We start from the raw sequence: 12,989 nt of genomic DNA, 5'->3' as shown, positions 1-12,989 counted from the left end.
ACAGCATACACTGCTTCCTCTGAAATGCTGACACAATGCAGATATCATTTGCATTTTCATATTTTTCCTTGTTCTAAATGTGTTTCATGCACTTTCTCCTTTTGTACAAACATGATCATTTTTTTGGTGGACTTGTGGCACTGGTTCTGGGAACAGCAGAAATTATACTAAAGTAGATTTTGGGGAAGACGAAGGAGTTAGCTATCTAATGTTCTTTCACCTTAGAAATCTTTCTCATAAAGATTTTTGATGGCAAAAGGTTGTCTGCAGATTTCATTTCCATTTCATGTAAGTCAGTGAAAGATATCCCTTGAAAACCCTACTGGTGACTTCCATATTACGAGGTTCGACCCGCAGTAAAACTTCTTTTTTTGGTAATCTACTCCAAAGACCTCCTCAAGCTGCGACATCTCACGTAGAAGGGGAAGCATAGTGATTAGTGGATTGTTTTGAAAACTAATTGTTTCTAATTGCTGTGACTTTTTTAACTACCATGATCAAATAGGAAAAATTATATTAGAAAACTGAAATCAATAAGCCTGGGAAGATGTATTTGAAAACTCAGCAGCAGCCTCTTCTGCCATGAAATCTCTTCACTGCAAAGAAAGTAACAGGGAGGCAAATATTCTCAAATAAATTAAATCCATTTGATAAGATATTACAATAAAAGCAACTTCAGTGAACATCTGTGTCTGTATATATCAATAAATAATAAGGTTGAATCTTGTAAGGCTATATGCATCTGTAAAAATACTGTAAGTTAGATTCAATAAAGAATCTAAGTTGATAAAATAGGATAAAAACTGGTTTAAATCAGACATATAGTTCTAAGATATAATAGAGCAGTCCCTACTGAGTTGCATACTCCACCACAATAGCTTCTAAAACTCCATAGTTGCAATACCATACAACTATACGACTATTGTATAGTTCCTTAATCTCAGGCACAAACATTTTAGTTTTGACAGGATTCAGAAGCTTATGCCCAATTCCAACTAAAATATATAAATTAAGTTCTTAATTTCCTGAATCCTTTGAAAGATTTGACCTAATAGACACTTTTCAGCATATGAGATATGTGGTAGGACTAAATCCAAAGAATGCAATCTTTTTTTTTTTTCATAAATAGCAGTAAGATGTGGAAATGAAACTGGTTTTCTATTTCAAAACGTCAATGTTCTGATTTAAGTACTAATACATACACTAGTATGTAGGGGTTCAGTTCTTTTTTCCATATAATGAATAGCGAGCTTAACCTCCTACCTCACAATTCCAGATTCCACATTAGATGGTCAACATTTAATAATATACAAGTTTATAAAAGAAGAGCTTCACTGAAAGACTGTGAAAGACAACACTTCTTTTCCAGATCGCTGAAACAAAATCTACGCAATGCTGTAGGAATGCAGGAATGCCACAGACTGTGCAACCTCTAAAGCTCACACAATGCTAGATATTTAAAGGTTTGGCAGTACAGAGTCTATCATAAGGTAAAAGTCATTTGAATCAACTAGAATTCATGGTATCGACATGCTTCTTACAATGATGCAAAATTTGTGAGCAAACATCACCTCCACATCTGTCCATCCCTGTCCTGCTGTTCCAAAATTCTTTATTTTCCACAGTTCCCATAGCAACTTATACTAGTCATACCTCCAGTAATTCTGACCTCACATCAGAGAAACAAATTTAGCTTTCTCATTTTATCCCTTCTTGGTTGTTTCTAAGTGTTTGTTTAGAGATTTTTGCTTTCCCATGCAGCACTCTGCAGCACACGGAGATTATCACCTCCAGTCTTTCTCAGATTGTTTTGAATCTCTCTACATAACAATTACTTGTTTCTTCCTCCACAAAGGTCTAATTACTACAATGGTCTATATTTAGAAGAAATAATAGTTAGTCTTCCACTCTTGTGAATTAAGTCAGGTACTTCAGAATGGGATGATAATGTGAGTATGCAGAAGTATTGCTAGCATGCTAAGTGTACAGCTGTTCAGGGATGGTTAACAGCAAACACTGGTGGTACAAATATCTGCTTCTAAGATATCAGGAAATGCAGAGAGGCACCTCTACTCACTAAGTATTTACGGCCTGAATCTATTTCCTTAAATTAGAAGGCTGTGTTTTTTAAATAATTCTTGTGAAATGCAATCCATCATGCCGAAAATATTTTGATAAAAGTGTTTCATCCACAGAAAAGAGCTATTATGAATTAGATGAACAACAGCAGAGGTAGTTTAGAATCTTCCCTGAATATTTTCAATCAACCCAGATGCAAGTACCGCTGTAGAAATTCTGTAAAACATTTAAGAAAGCAATAGATACTACCAATTTTTTATATTAAATGTTGCTTTTAAAATTGAGCTAAGAACACTTACTGAATTTTTTTTCTGTTTTTCATTTTCTCAAATGTTGATCTGTCAGTCTGTGTAAATTAGTTGTTTAATCAATACTAATCCAATGTATCACTACTATGTATGCTATTTTATTTTCTACATGTTTATATTGCCAGATAACTGAGACTTTGTTACCTTTAAATTACATCAACTGGATAATCAAGTGCTGCCTTCTTTTATCATACTTAATTTTTACCTCCTTCAATTTTGTGCTACTTCTCAGTCATAAGCATGTGGAACATGGGAAACATCACACTCTACACAGAACCAATTCAAGTTCCTCATTCTCCCTCTGGGGATTTTCTCAAGAAGTGAGTTTCCTGGCAGACTGTTTTCTCCTCACTGCAGAAAGGACCAGTGTGTAGTACCTCTCTGAACATAACATGAATCCTGTACTCACAACAAATTCTGCCCCAAAGATGTTTTGAGAACATAATGGTAGCAGGGGAGATTTGATTAAGGTTGTTCTCTACAAGGGCCATCATGTCGTGTGAAGGAGGGACATAAGAGTGAGAAGATAGACCAGAATTTATGTACAAGTAGATATTTCCTGAGTACAAAACCTGCTAGCAGAGGTCAGGTCAGAAGCAAGAAATTTTGGACGGCAAGACAGTCTGAATGATACATTTGAGACAAGTAGTGAAAAGTAGGGTTCATATGCCACTTGAAGAAATTCTGAAAATGCCAGATTACCTTCTAGAAGATAAATGAGACAGAACAGAAAACTAAATGAGAAACAGCCCTGACTTCTGGAGCACATACCAACATGTATTACAACAACGGCCAACCAATCCACGAGACAGGTTCCACTCCTTATAAAGACAGGCCTTTCATTCTGGTAGCAACTGACAGGAGCAAACTCCATGTTCTTCGAAAAATGCAGACTACCATCTAATTATGGCTCTCAGACAGGATTCTGTTATTTTCTCATGAAACTAATAATATCTCTACAGATTGTGAACAGGTTGTTGAACTGTTCTGTAGTGCTGCACCGGTTTTTCAGTTTCTATTTCAACATTTCTAACCAAGACCAAAACTGGGCTAACAAGAGAACTGAAATCTCTGAACTGTAGAAAGTATCTCATGACAAAAAAAAAAAAAAAAAAAGAAGTAGTTTTGCAAAATCTCCTTAACATTTGGCAAGATTACACTAAAAATTGAACTGATTTTCATTTATTATTATTATTATTATTATTGTTGTTGTTGTTATTATTATTATTATTATTATTATTTCATTTCATTGTTGTTTATTCTGTTCCTGGAATAGCCAGTGTGCAGAATACAGTCTATGCCTACAGTGAAAGAGTGGTAAGGCTCAGCTTTTAGACCATAAATACATACTCCTCACCTCCAAATACTGCTTCCAACCTTCTGTTACTCATTTGTTATTTTTTCTCAGATATCATGAACTGACTCTTTAATGGTGTTTTGAAAAAAAATATAGGGTTTCTTGGAATGCATTATATCAAAAGAAGTGTCTCTAGGTATAGCACAGAAACAAGCACAGAAGAAGACAAATGCCTATGTGAATAGCAGGAAGGTGAATGGGAAAGACCGTAATTTTCATGAATGTAAAATGGCAGTAACATTATAAGGCACAGAGGCAAGACCATACCTTTTTTATTTGTATTATGCTAAGAAACCTCCCCTAAACCAAGGCCCAATATCCTACTTCATACAGTGCAGGAATTGGGGAAAAAAATGACTGCTCAAATGATAGAACACTTCAGAAGTGCTTCTAACTTCTTGCTGAACCATAAGTCTAAATGTATATCTAATGACATATATGCATAATGGTTTATGCACATATCCATATATCCATGTACACAAACACACACTCTCCCTTCTATAGTGGTGCACAAAAAAAAAGATACTGTAGTACAGATAAGGATAAAGCAGTTTCACTACTAACACTCAAATATTGGGCTTCTGTTAAACTGTTCCATCTCTTATAAAAAATGACAGATAAAAATTCTGAAATATCTATGTAAATATGCTTAGATATTCTATAATCTTTGAAATGGGATTTAAAGCTTAGTCATTGCTAAGGGTTATTTAGCTTTGCTACACTTGTTATGATAATTTTTCAATAAATTCTACTATTGTTTAAAAATTATAATTGGAAAACCTATAATGCATATTCTACCATGCTTGTCATCCACCACAGGTTTTAGTGCAGTACATCTGATGAAGAATTCCAGAGTAAAATAAAGAGCAATGACAGGAATGCCAGTCTCCATATTTCTGACGATAAAAAGGCTGAGTGCTTGCCAGCAGCAGCTTACTGTCAGTAAGAATGAATCTGAAACAGATGCCAACCACATCAACAGCTTCAGTCATATACATTTTTTATTAGACGATGACAGAGGTCATGATGGAAGTACACAAGTGTAAGGCACACCAAATAATACCACCATTACACCTCAAATTCAAAATATAAAGTTATCTAGTACCGTATTTCCTAACTAGAATATTCTGTACATATCTAATCCTGTAAAACCAGTATGTTTAGTGTTAAAAATAAGCATACAAATAGAATTTGGGAAAGGCTGTTGTAATTTTATATTGAATCTCTATCAATCTTGGATATTGTTTTACTAACATGAAGAGAAAGATCTATTTACTCACATTGGAGCACAAATTTCAGTTCTCTTTTGTTTTCTTTGTGATTTGAAGTTTATATCAAAGTAATGTGCATATACTAGTGGATATATGGCTAAAAATCACTAAGCTTTTTCCCTACTACCCATCTTCCAAAGAGACCCCAAGCCTCCAGCTTTGGCTAATGATGTGCTGGGGAAAAAAAAGTCCTTACAACAGCAGAAACAAAAAGTTGGCTTCTCAAAGTTTTTGGTCCTCAAAACGGAGTGGTTTAGAATAAGATTTGTTTAATCATATTTAGTACCTCTCTATTTCAAAATTTTGTGGATTTTGTTTTCTATGTTACTACCTATTTATTGAGATGTTCAATTGAGCTAGATACCAAAATCTGCCTAGAGATCTCTGCAAATGTGCAGAGCCCCTTGAGAAGACAGGACAAAGCAAATGCCCCCTCCATCTCCAAGAAGGTCAATAAGGAGGATCCAGGCAACAAAACAGTCAGGATCACCTTGATCGCTGGGAAGGTGATGTGCACCATCCTGGAAACCAACTCCAGGCATATTACGGACAAAAAAAAATATCATCAGAAGCATGACTTCACCAAGGAGACTAAATTGACAAACTTCAGTGATGAAGTGATTGGCCTGTGGATGGTGAGACAGAAGTGGATTTCAGTAAGGACTTTGTCTCACACAAGACCTTCATAGACAAGATGTTATGGACTGGTTAGGCAGCCTGTGAGGTGGATTTAAAACTGAGTCCAGTCCTGTTTAACATCATTAATGGCCTTGATAATGGGGACAGAATTTACACATACCAAGTTTACGTATCGGAGGGGCTTATATTCCAGAGGGTCATGCTGCTATCCAGAGGGACCTTGACAGGCTGAAGAAATGGGTTAACAGGAACCTCATGAAGCTCCATGCACTGGAACAGATTGCCTAGAGAGGTTGTGGAGTCTCCCTCAATAGAGATATTCAACAACCATCTGAATGCAATCCTGTGCCATCTGTTCTAGAATGATCCTGCTTGAGCAGGGAGGTTGGACCAGATGACTCACTGTGATCCCTCCCTACCTGATCAATTCTGTGATTCTGTGGTTCTGTGAAATGCAAGGTCCCACACCTGGGAAGGAACAACCCCATCCATTAGCACATGCTGGGGGTTACTCAGCTGGAAAGCAGCTTGGTAGAAAAGAACCTGAGGCTCCTGGTGGATGCCAGGTTGAACATGAGCCAGCAATGTGCGTGGACACAAAAGAAGGTGAATGGTAGGCTGGGTTGCACTGGAAAGATTGTTGACAGTAGGTTGAGGGAAAAGATTTTTCCTCATTATTCAGCCCACAACTGAGTTCCCCAATGCAAGAGAGACATCGACACACTGTAGAGAGTCCAGTGAAGAGCCACTAAGAGGACTGAGGGACTGGAACACAAAATACAAGGAAAGACTGAAAGAGCTTGAACTGTTCAGCTGGAGAAAAGAAGGCTAAAGGGGACCTTACTATTGTACACAAGTACCTGAAATGAGGGTGGAAAGAGGTCAGAGACAGACTCTTCTGAGTGGAGCCCAGTAATAGGACAAGATGAAATGGGCACAAAGTAAAATACAGATGATAGTGAAGGAAACATCAGGAAACACCTTTTTACTGTGAGGGTGACTGAGCATCAGCACAGGGTACCCAGAGAGGTCATGGAGTCTCCTCTCTCGGAGACTCCTGTAAACAAAAACTTCTCTAGACATGGCCCTGGGCAATTACCTCCTGCTATCTCTGCTTGAACAGGGGGATCGGACAAGATGACCTCCAGAGGTCTCTTCCAACCTCAACCATTCCTTGTGATTCTGTGTGATTCAAGAGTATGTTGCATTCATGGAATCTAATTTAATTTTAAATGGGCTTGAACATCTTCTTCTCGTGTATTGAATTTAGTTGCAAAGTTTCATATTTCCAAAGACTCTAGAGTATCTAAAAGGGAATGCAAAGAACAGAATGGAATAAAAATCTTGAATATAAACCAAAAATAAGGAAACATTTCTATTATGTTTAACTAAGAAAGCTGTTGAAACTGCATGTACGCATTTATTTGCATTTTCAAGGAGTTGGTAAGGATTTTTGTTGCATTTTAGTGTTCCCTCTACACCTAAATAAGTTTACCCCCCAAATGCTATCATTTGAGCAGAGATGGAATATTCACAACAACCTGACAAAATATAATAGCTATACTAACATTTGAACAATTTTCATTTTTTTTTCCGGAAATTCTAAAGACATAGTAAAAAGAAAACTTCTAGCTGAATTATTTGTTACACGCATTTTATTTCACCATACTGCATATTTTTTCATTCCATGTTATCTAGAAAACATAACTTTAAAAATTATTCTAAGTATCCACTTAGGGTGACTCAATGAATGCTAGTAACAAATATACTTGACTATTTTTTAAATTATTCAAAAGAAATATACAATCTATTTCCTAAGTACAGTGCAGTACAAATAGTTAAATTTAAGATACATAACTTTGTCTTTTTCCATTGAGTGACTGGTCTACTCTTTATAAACATGAATACAAAGTGTTAACTACATCCAAGCTTCCAATTCATTGAGTTATTTGCAGGTTTGTTAAATACAGAAGTTTAACCTGACCATGACTGGTTGCTATCAGCCTGTGTCTTCTCCACACCTTCACCTGCTCATCTAGACTCCTTTCTTGTGAACATTACTATCAAAGAACAAGAAGAATATTAAATCATTGTTATATGCTACATAAGAGCATAGTTCAATTTATGGAGAACTGGCAAATTTCTGCTCTCATTTATCGTGCCATAACAACTATAACGAATTTAATTTCTTATACTAAGAGGCATAACAAATGATCTGAGAAGCACTCAATACACCTCTGGTTTGGGAAAAATAACATTTTCTACTTAAGTTGTCAGCAAATGCAAAGTGAGAATTTTACCCCTTGCTGCACCTGAGCCTAGCATAATTTAGCTGCATATGCATTTCTGAGTGTGTGAGAAAAGACTTCAAAATGCTGTCAGCTTCTTTTCCCCTGAAATCAGAACACTTGTCATCAGGAAGATAATATCATACTATGAAAGATGGGAAAGAAAGAAGTAGTGCTATACTTCATTACTGCCTACATTGGTGATCAAGATCAGTTCATTCCAACAAGGTATGGAAAGATTTAATCTTTTCCTTTAAAAGCACAACACACAGACCTCTTTCAAAGTTACCGTCCTGTAAGAACTGGATAAAATAGGTCAGGAGAAAGACAGAAAAAGGAAGAAGGTTAATGTTCCTCTTTTTTTCTTTTTTTTTTTTTTTAACTGCAAAAGATTGGTGACCTTCTTATATATGTTTTCTTTATACTGTGAAGTATTGTGCTAATTAGGCAAGATGTTGGACTATCTGAAGAAGATATAAATAAAAGGACTAACAAAGAATCTGTAATTAAAAACTGCTATCATATTTAAACCTGTGGAAGCCTCAGTACCCCCCTAAGAATCATCAGATTAAAATGCAGTGCCTAGGTCTTTCTTCTCTACTTTCTTTGATGGTCTGACTCTGAAGAGATAACCATAACCCTGGTATTTGAAACAGAAAGTCTCTCTTCAGTTTGCCGAGATCACACATTTATGCTAACACAAACACCTTCTCATGCCAAAAAACTTGTGAGCAGGAGGTTCCTCTCTGGCCTTTCAAACTGGTTGAGGCTTCCAATGGGAACCAGAACAGGAAAAAACTATCCAAATGCAAAGTTACACACAAAATGGGTCACTTTTTTGATTTTGTAGTCAATCTGTCTCTTAATAAAATGAGAAACTATGCCTAATTAGGATTAGGGGAAGGAATCAAGGCTAAAGTAAAATAACTTTGTTCAAAAACAAATGTAATTGTCCAGAGTCAGAAGGGAGTCTCAGGGTGTAGGGCTGAGCCCTGTCTATATAAATGTATCACTAAATACCATACTAGGTCAAAACTGTCTCAGTAAGAGTTTTGGAAACACCTAATTTTACAAATGAAACAGAATTAGCTATAAAGTTATTATTAAATACAGTATAAGTGTAGTTGGCCATTTAAAGGGGTTAGTATTCATCAATGCTGTTAGATTGATATTGGTTGTATGTAGAATGTGGTCATAACCTGACAGATAGATACATCTTTCTTTGACATTAGCTCTTTTCAGTGTCTCTAAGCTTATCTGTTGATTTGAAACATCATGTCCCCTAAAAATATTAACAGTTGCTATTGAGGAAGAAAGCATCTCTAACCTTGCAATTTTGGGGGGAAATGGATACTTATTTAATTGTCTTCTCTGGATTAATTATAAGCCAGACAAACCTGAAATCCTTGAGGTGATTTCAGCAAAAATGTAGTCCAGTCATGCTTCAAAAACATAAGTCACAATTTATGTGGTTGTAATGTAACTCTATAAACATTAAATTAAGGTTTTTTATGGAGTTCAAAACTAAAATCTAATAGTAATTTCTCAGAGATATACAATGAACATCACCCTAAGATACTTTATCAAGATCCTAAATAATAGACACACATGAATTTCATTTCCTGATTTTTTTTTAACAAACTTATTGAAGGCAAGTCAAGGTGCAAAAACAAATTCAAAGTGAACAACAATCAAAGGAAGTACTGCAGTTCATGTCCCATTTTTTATTTGGCTTTCTAAATTCTATTATTCTTAGCTATTTTACCTACCAAAATACAATATTGCTGACATAAATGCTTCTGGTCTTGTTTTGCCTTAGTCTAAATGTATTCATAATTCCAAAAGGTAAACAGAAATCTACTAATTTGCACCTACTTTTACCTATGTAAAAGTTTCTATAAAAAGATTCAAAGAAAGTTAAGATGATAACAGGACTAACTAAAGGAGTAATGATAAAATATCGTAAAATAAGTATTTTTATTAAGAAATGCATTGCATGTAAATTGATGAGTCATCTACTTTTTAAAACCTAGTTTTCAGAAGAAACACTCTTCTGACTAGGAGAAATAACAAACTTGTTTTGGAAAAAATATATATATTTCTGATATAATTGTGGAGAGGAATGGGATTAAACTTTTGGGAAGAAAAGATTCAGGAAAAAATACCTCTGACAATTTTCTATCTATTACTAAAATAATAACACTGTTTGTTTTGAATAGTTCTCTTAAGAAGACACTGAGCAAATGTCTACAATTCCAGGATCAATTTGGATCATGCACTGTATAATGTAACTGTGAGCAACACCTAACTAGTCACATCAGTAAAATCATCAGTCAAGTCCCTGTGATCAAGAAAAGTGTCATAATGGGTAATATAATAAATAATGAAGATCTTATTAGCAATTCTCACAAGATCGCATTAGCCATCTAGAAGGAACATGGTAAATTCTATATGAGCAAAATTAAAATCTAAGGAAAAGTGTTATGTCTGTATCAAGCAGTTTACCCCAAATTTCAGTATTTTATGACTTTCTGTATCCAGTTAGAAAAGCAGCTTTTTTTTTTTTTTTATTGAAAAAGGACATGTTTGTGCATAAAAAGAAAAAGAACCACATGACCACATAACAATAAAGTTGCAGCCACTGACTGCTTTCAGATCGTTGAAGGCAAAACAATGCCAAACAAGAGTGTATTTGATTGTTCTTCTGTTTGGAAGTTTTCTTTACAGACTGACTTTTAAGACTAGACAACTAGTGATAGAAAGGCCACAGTGCTGTTAAACTGGCTTCAGGCACTCAAAAGCATAACAAGTGTTAGCAGCGCACTGTCATAAGATGTTCCAGCTAAGGTTCCCAATATTTTACATTCTCAACTGTGTGACTATGTCCAAAACAAATTTTTTCAGAAACTCAAAGATTTAAGGAAGAGCAAGACTTTTCCTTGGTGTTGTTTCAGTTTTGACTGAATGAATTTCTACTTTGTTTTCCTCTAGAATTAGAATTAAAAAAAAAACCTATAACAGAAAAACAAACCCAATCAAACAAAAAATAAACCTCTAATATTTTTCTTCACTTAATTCCTGGTAATGAAATACTTAATTCTGTGCCTGATTGTGAAATCAGATGTGATTCTCACAAATATGATAGGTGTTGTGTAAAAGTAATGACTACATTTTAAGAGACAAATAATTTGCAAAAATATACCTTCTACTTGTTCTTACTCTTGAAGAGTATGAGTGGCAAATGGCAGTGTTTGCATGCCAATTAAAATATTGTGAAAATCAATATATAATTTTGTATGGTAGGCAGCCAAAAAAACGCCAGGCAGCCAAGATGATTTTTATACTATCCCAATGACACTGTAAGACAGTTTCATAAAATTACAGTTCTATGTGGGACTTAACCAGCTGAGCAATATGGTCACTCACATATTTTGTTCTAGAACTTGGCCACCTTCTTAATAGACTACATAAAAACTTGTGCTATCATTACTAGGGCAGAAGTGATTTGGCAGTACGCTTGTTCAGATGACAAACTGTCTATGTGTTCCCAATCAATGAAATACTATCAGGTTTCAGTTTTCCTTCACAAGGTAAGCTTCTATTTTTATTTGTGTCTGTATATGGTAAAAGCCATACAGGTTAGTCTATCTCACTATGGATTCAAAACTGTGATGAACTGTTCTTTCAAAAAATTTATTCATTCCATGATTAGTCTTGGCCTTGATAATTCAAACTCTTTAGAGCAAAGTAAAAACATGAAGCAATGACTTACACTTTGCAGGAACTGTCTCAAGTACAAAATAGAGACAGAACCCACCATACACTGCCTCCAACCACAGAAGACTGAATTATTTACGCAGAGGAGATATTCATGTAGGAAATTCTGCAGTGATCTGTTTTTCAGAGAGGACCTGGTTTAAGTTCTTGGCTATAATTAGATCACTCATGTAAGTGATCCAAAACTGAGTCTTTTGTCTTTAGTTTCAGACACATTTTTCTCTCCTTCTATTTTTTTCTTCCCCTCTTCTAGTATCCTTGACTAAGAACTATTTTGACAAAATTTACAGTTGTTATATTCATTTAAAAAAAAAATCTACCTTGTTACATCTGAATATTTTATATTTTTGCAATACTTCTGAACAGCTGAATGTATAAAAAACTAATTTAGTCTTTTTTTCATGAAACCAAACACAGTGACCAAAACTATGGTCTGCAGGCACGGATGGAAGGACTGGGAGGCAAGTCACTGCTAGCTTTACATGGTCTCTGTGCTTATGATACATCAGGCAGTACTGTGCTCATGTGGGCTTCATGGTCTACTCTGACTCACACAGCTGCCAGTGTCATCTTGACTCTAAGAAAATAATTAGAGATAATTGTTGCAAACCCAATTATTTGTTCTTCCAAACCTTAGTACTGAGAATTGTCATGTTTTGTGGTTTAGCTTTGCAGATGCACACTCTCCAGGGATCAATTACAGAAACAGTGCCAAAGCAGGTGTTGAGGGTTAGACAGTCCCTAGGTTATTGCAGTCCATATTGGACTAATTTTAATCACCTGTTGAGGATTTAGAAATAAGTTGTGCTTCAACATATCAGAAAGTTCTCCAAAGGAAGAGAAAGATATGAAGTTTTTGTTTGAACTTCAAAGACAAAATACGTAAGAATCAGTTTCATCAGAAGCTGTACTTTACATTATGTTCACATTTTTTTTTCTCTATCACTCCTGTCATTGTCTTCAGGTCACATAAACTAGAAGAAGAAAAGAAATTCAATCTGAAATGAAAACATATTTTGGGTTGACTAAGGTCTCATCTAGAAGACTGAATAACCTCTTGGATTTACCCTGCCACAGTATGTGTTCAGATTAGTAAGGGAGGTGTTTCCTTCTAGCATAATGTCCTGCATTTTCTCCAGTAAGTGATCTCCCATCAATAGATTTGACATCTTCCCCTGTGAACACTGAAGAGAGAGAAAATGCTGTGTAGAAAGAACAAAAGCATAAATATCTTGCTTTCATTAAATCCATCCATTTCTGCTTAGAGATT

General features: G+C 35.3%; 1 protein-coding gene across 5 annotated transcripts in view; it reads right to left on the bottom strand.

Moving 5' to 3' along the window:
- The window catches only part of CSMD1 (CUB and Sushi multiple domains 1), a 1,084,078-nt gene that overhangs the window by 668,573 nt on the left and 402,516 nt on the right, over nucleotides 1-12,989 (bottom strand). Inside the window, exon 1 of one of the 5 annotated variants that reach the window (XM_032681802.1) lies at nucleotides 12,787-12,820. The exons of the other annotated variants lie outside the window; for them this stretch is intronic. The gene's annotated coding sequence lies outside the window, so the exon portion shown is untranslated. Of the gene's footprint in view, nucleotides 1-12,786; nucleotides 12,821-12,989 lie in introns of those variants that run through there. 5 annotated transcript variants of the gene reach the window in all.

This window comes from Chiroxiphia lanceolata, chromosome 3 (assembly GCF_009829145.1).
Source record: "Chiroxiphia lanceolata isolate bChiLan1 chromosome 3, bChiLan1.pri, whole genome shotgun sequence".
Lineage (NCBI taxonomy): Eukaryota > Metazoa > Chordata > Aves > Passeriformes > Pipridae > Chiroxiphia > Chiroxiphia lanceolata.
The sequence above is the reverse complement of the archived record's forward strand: the minus strand, read 5'-3'. Positions and strand labels throughout refer to the sequence as shown.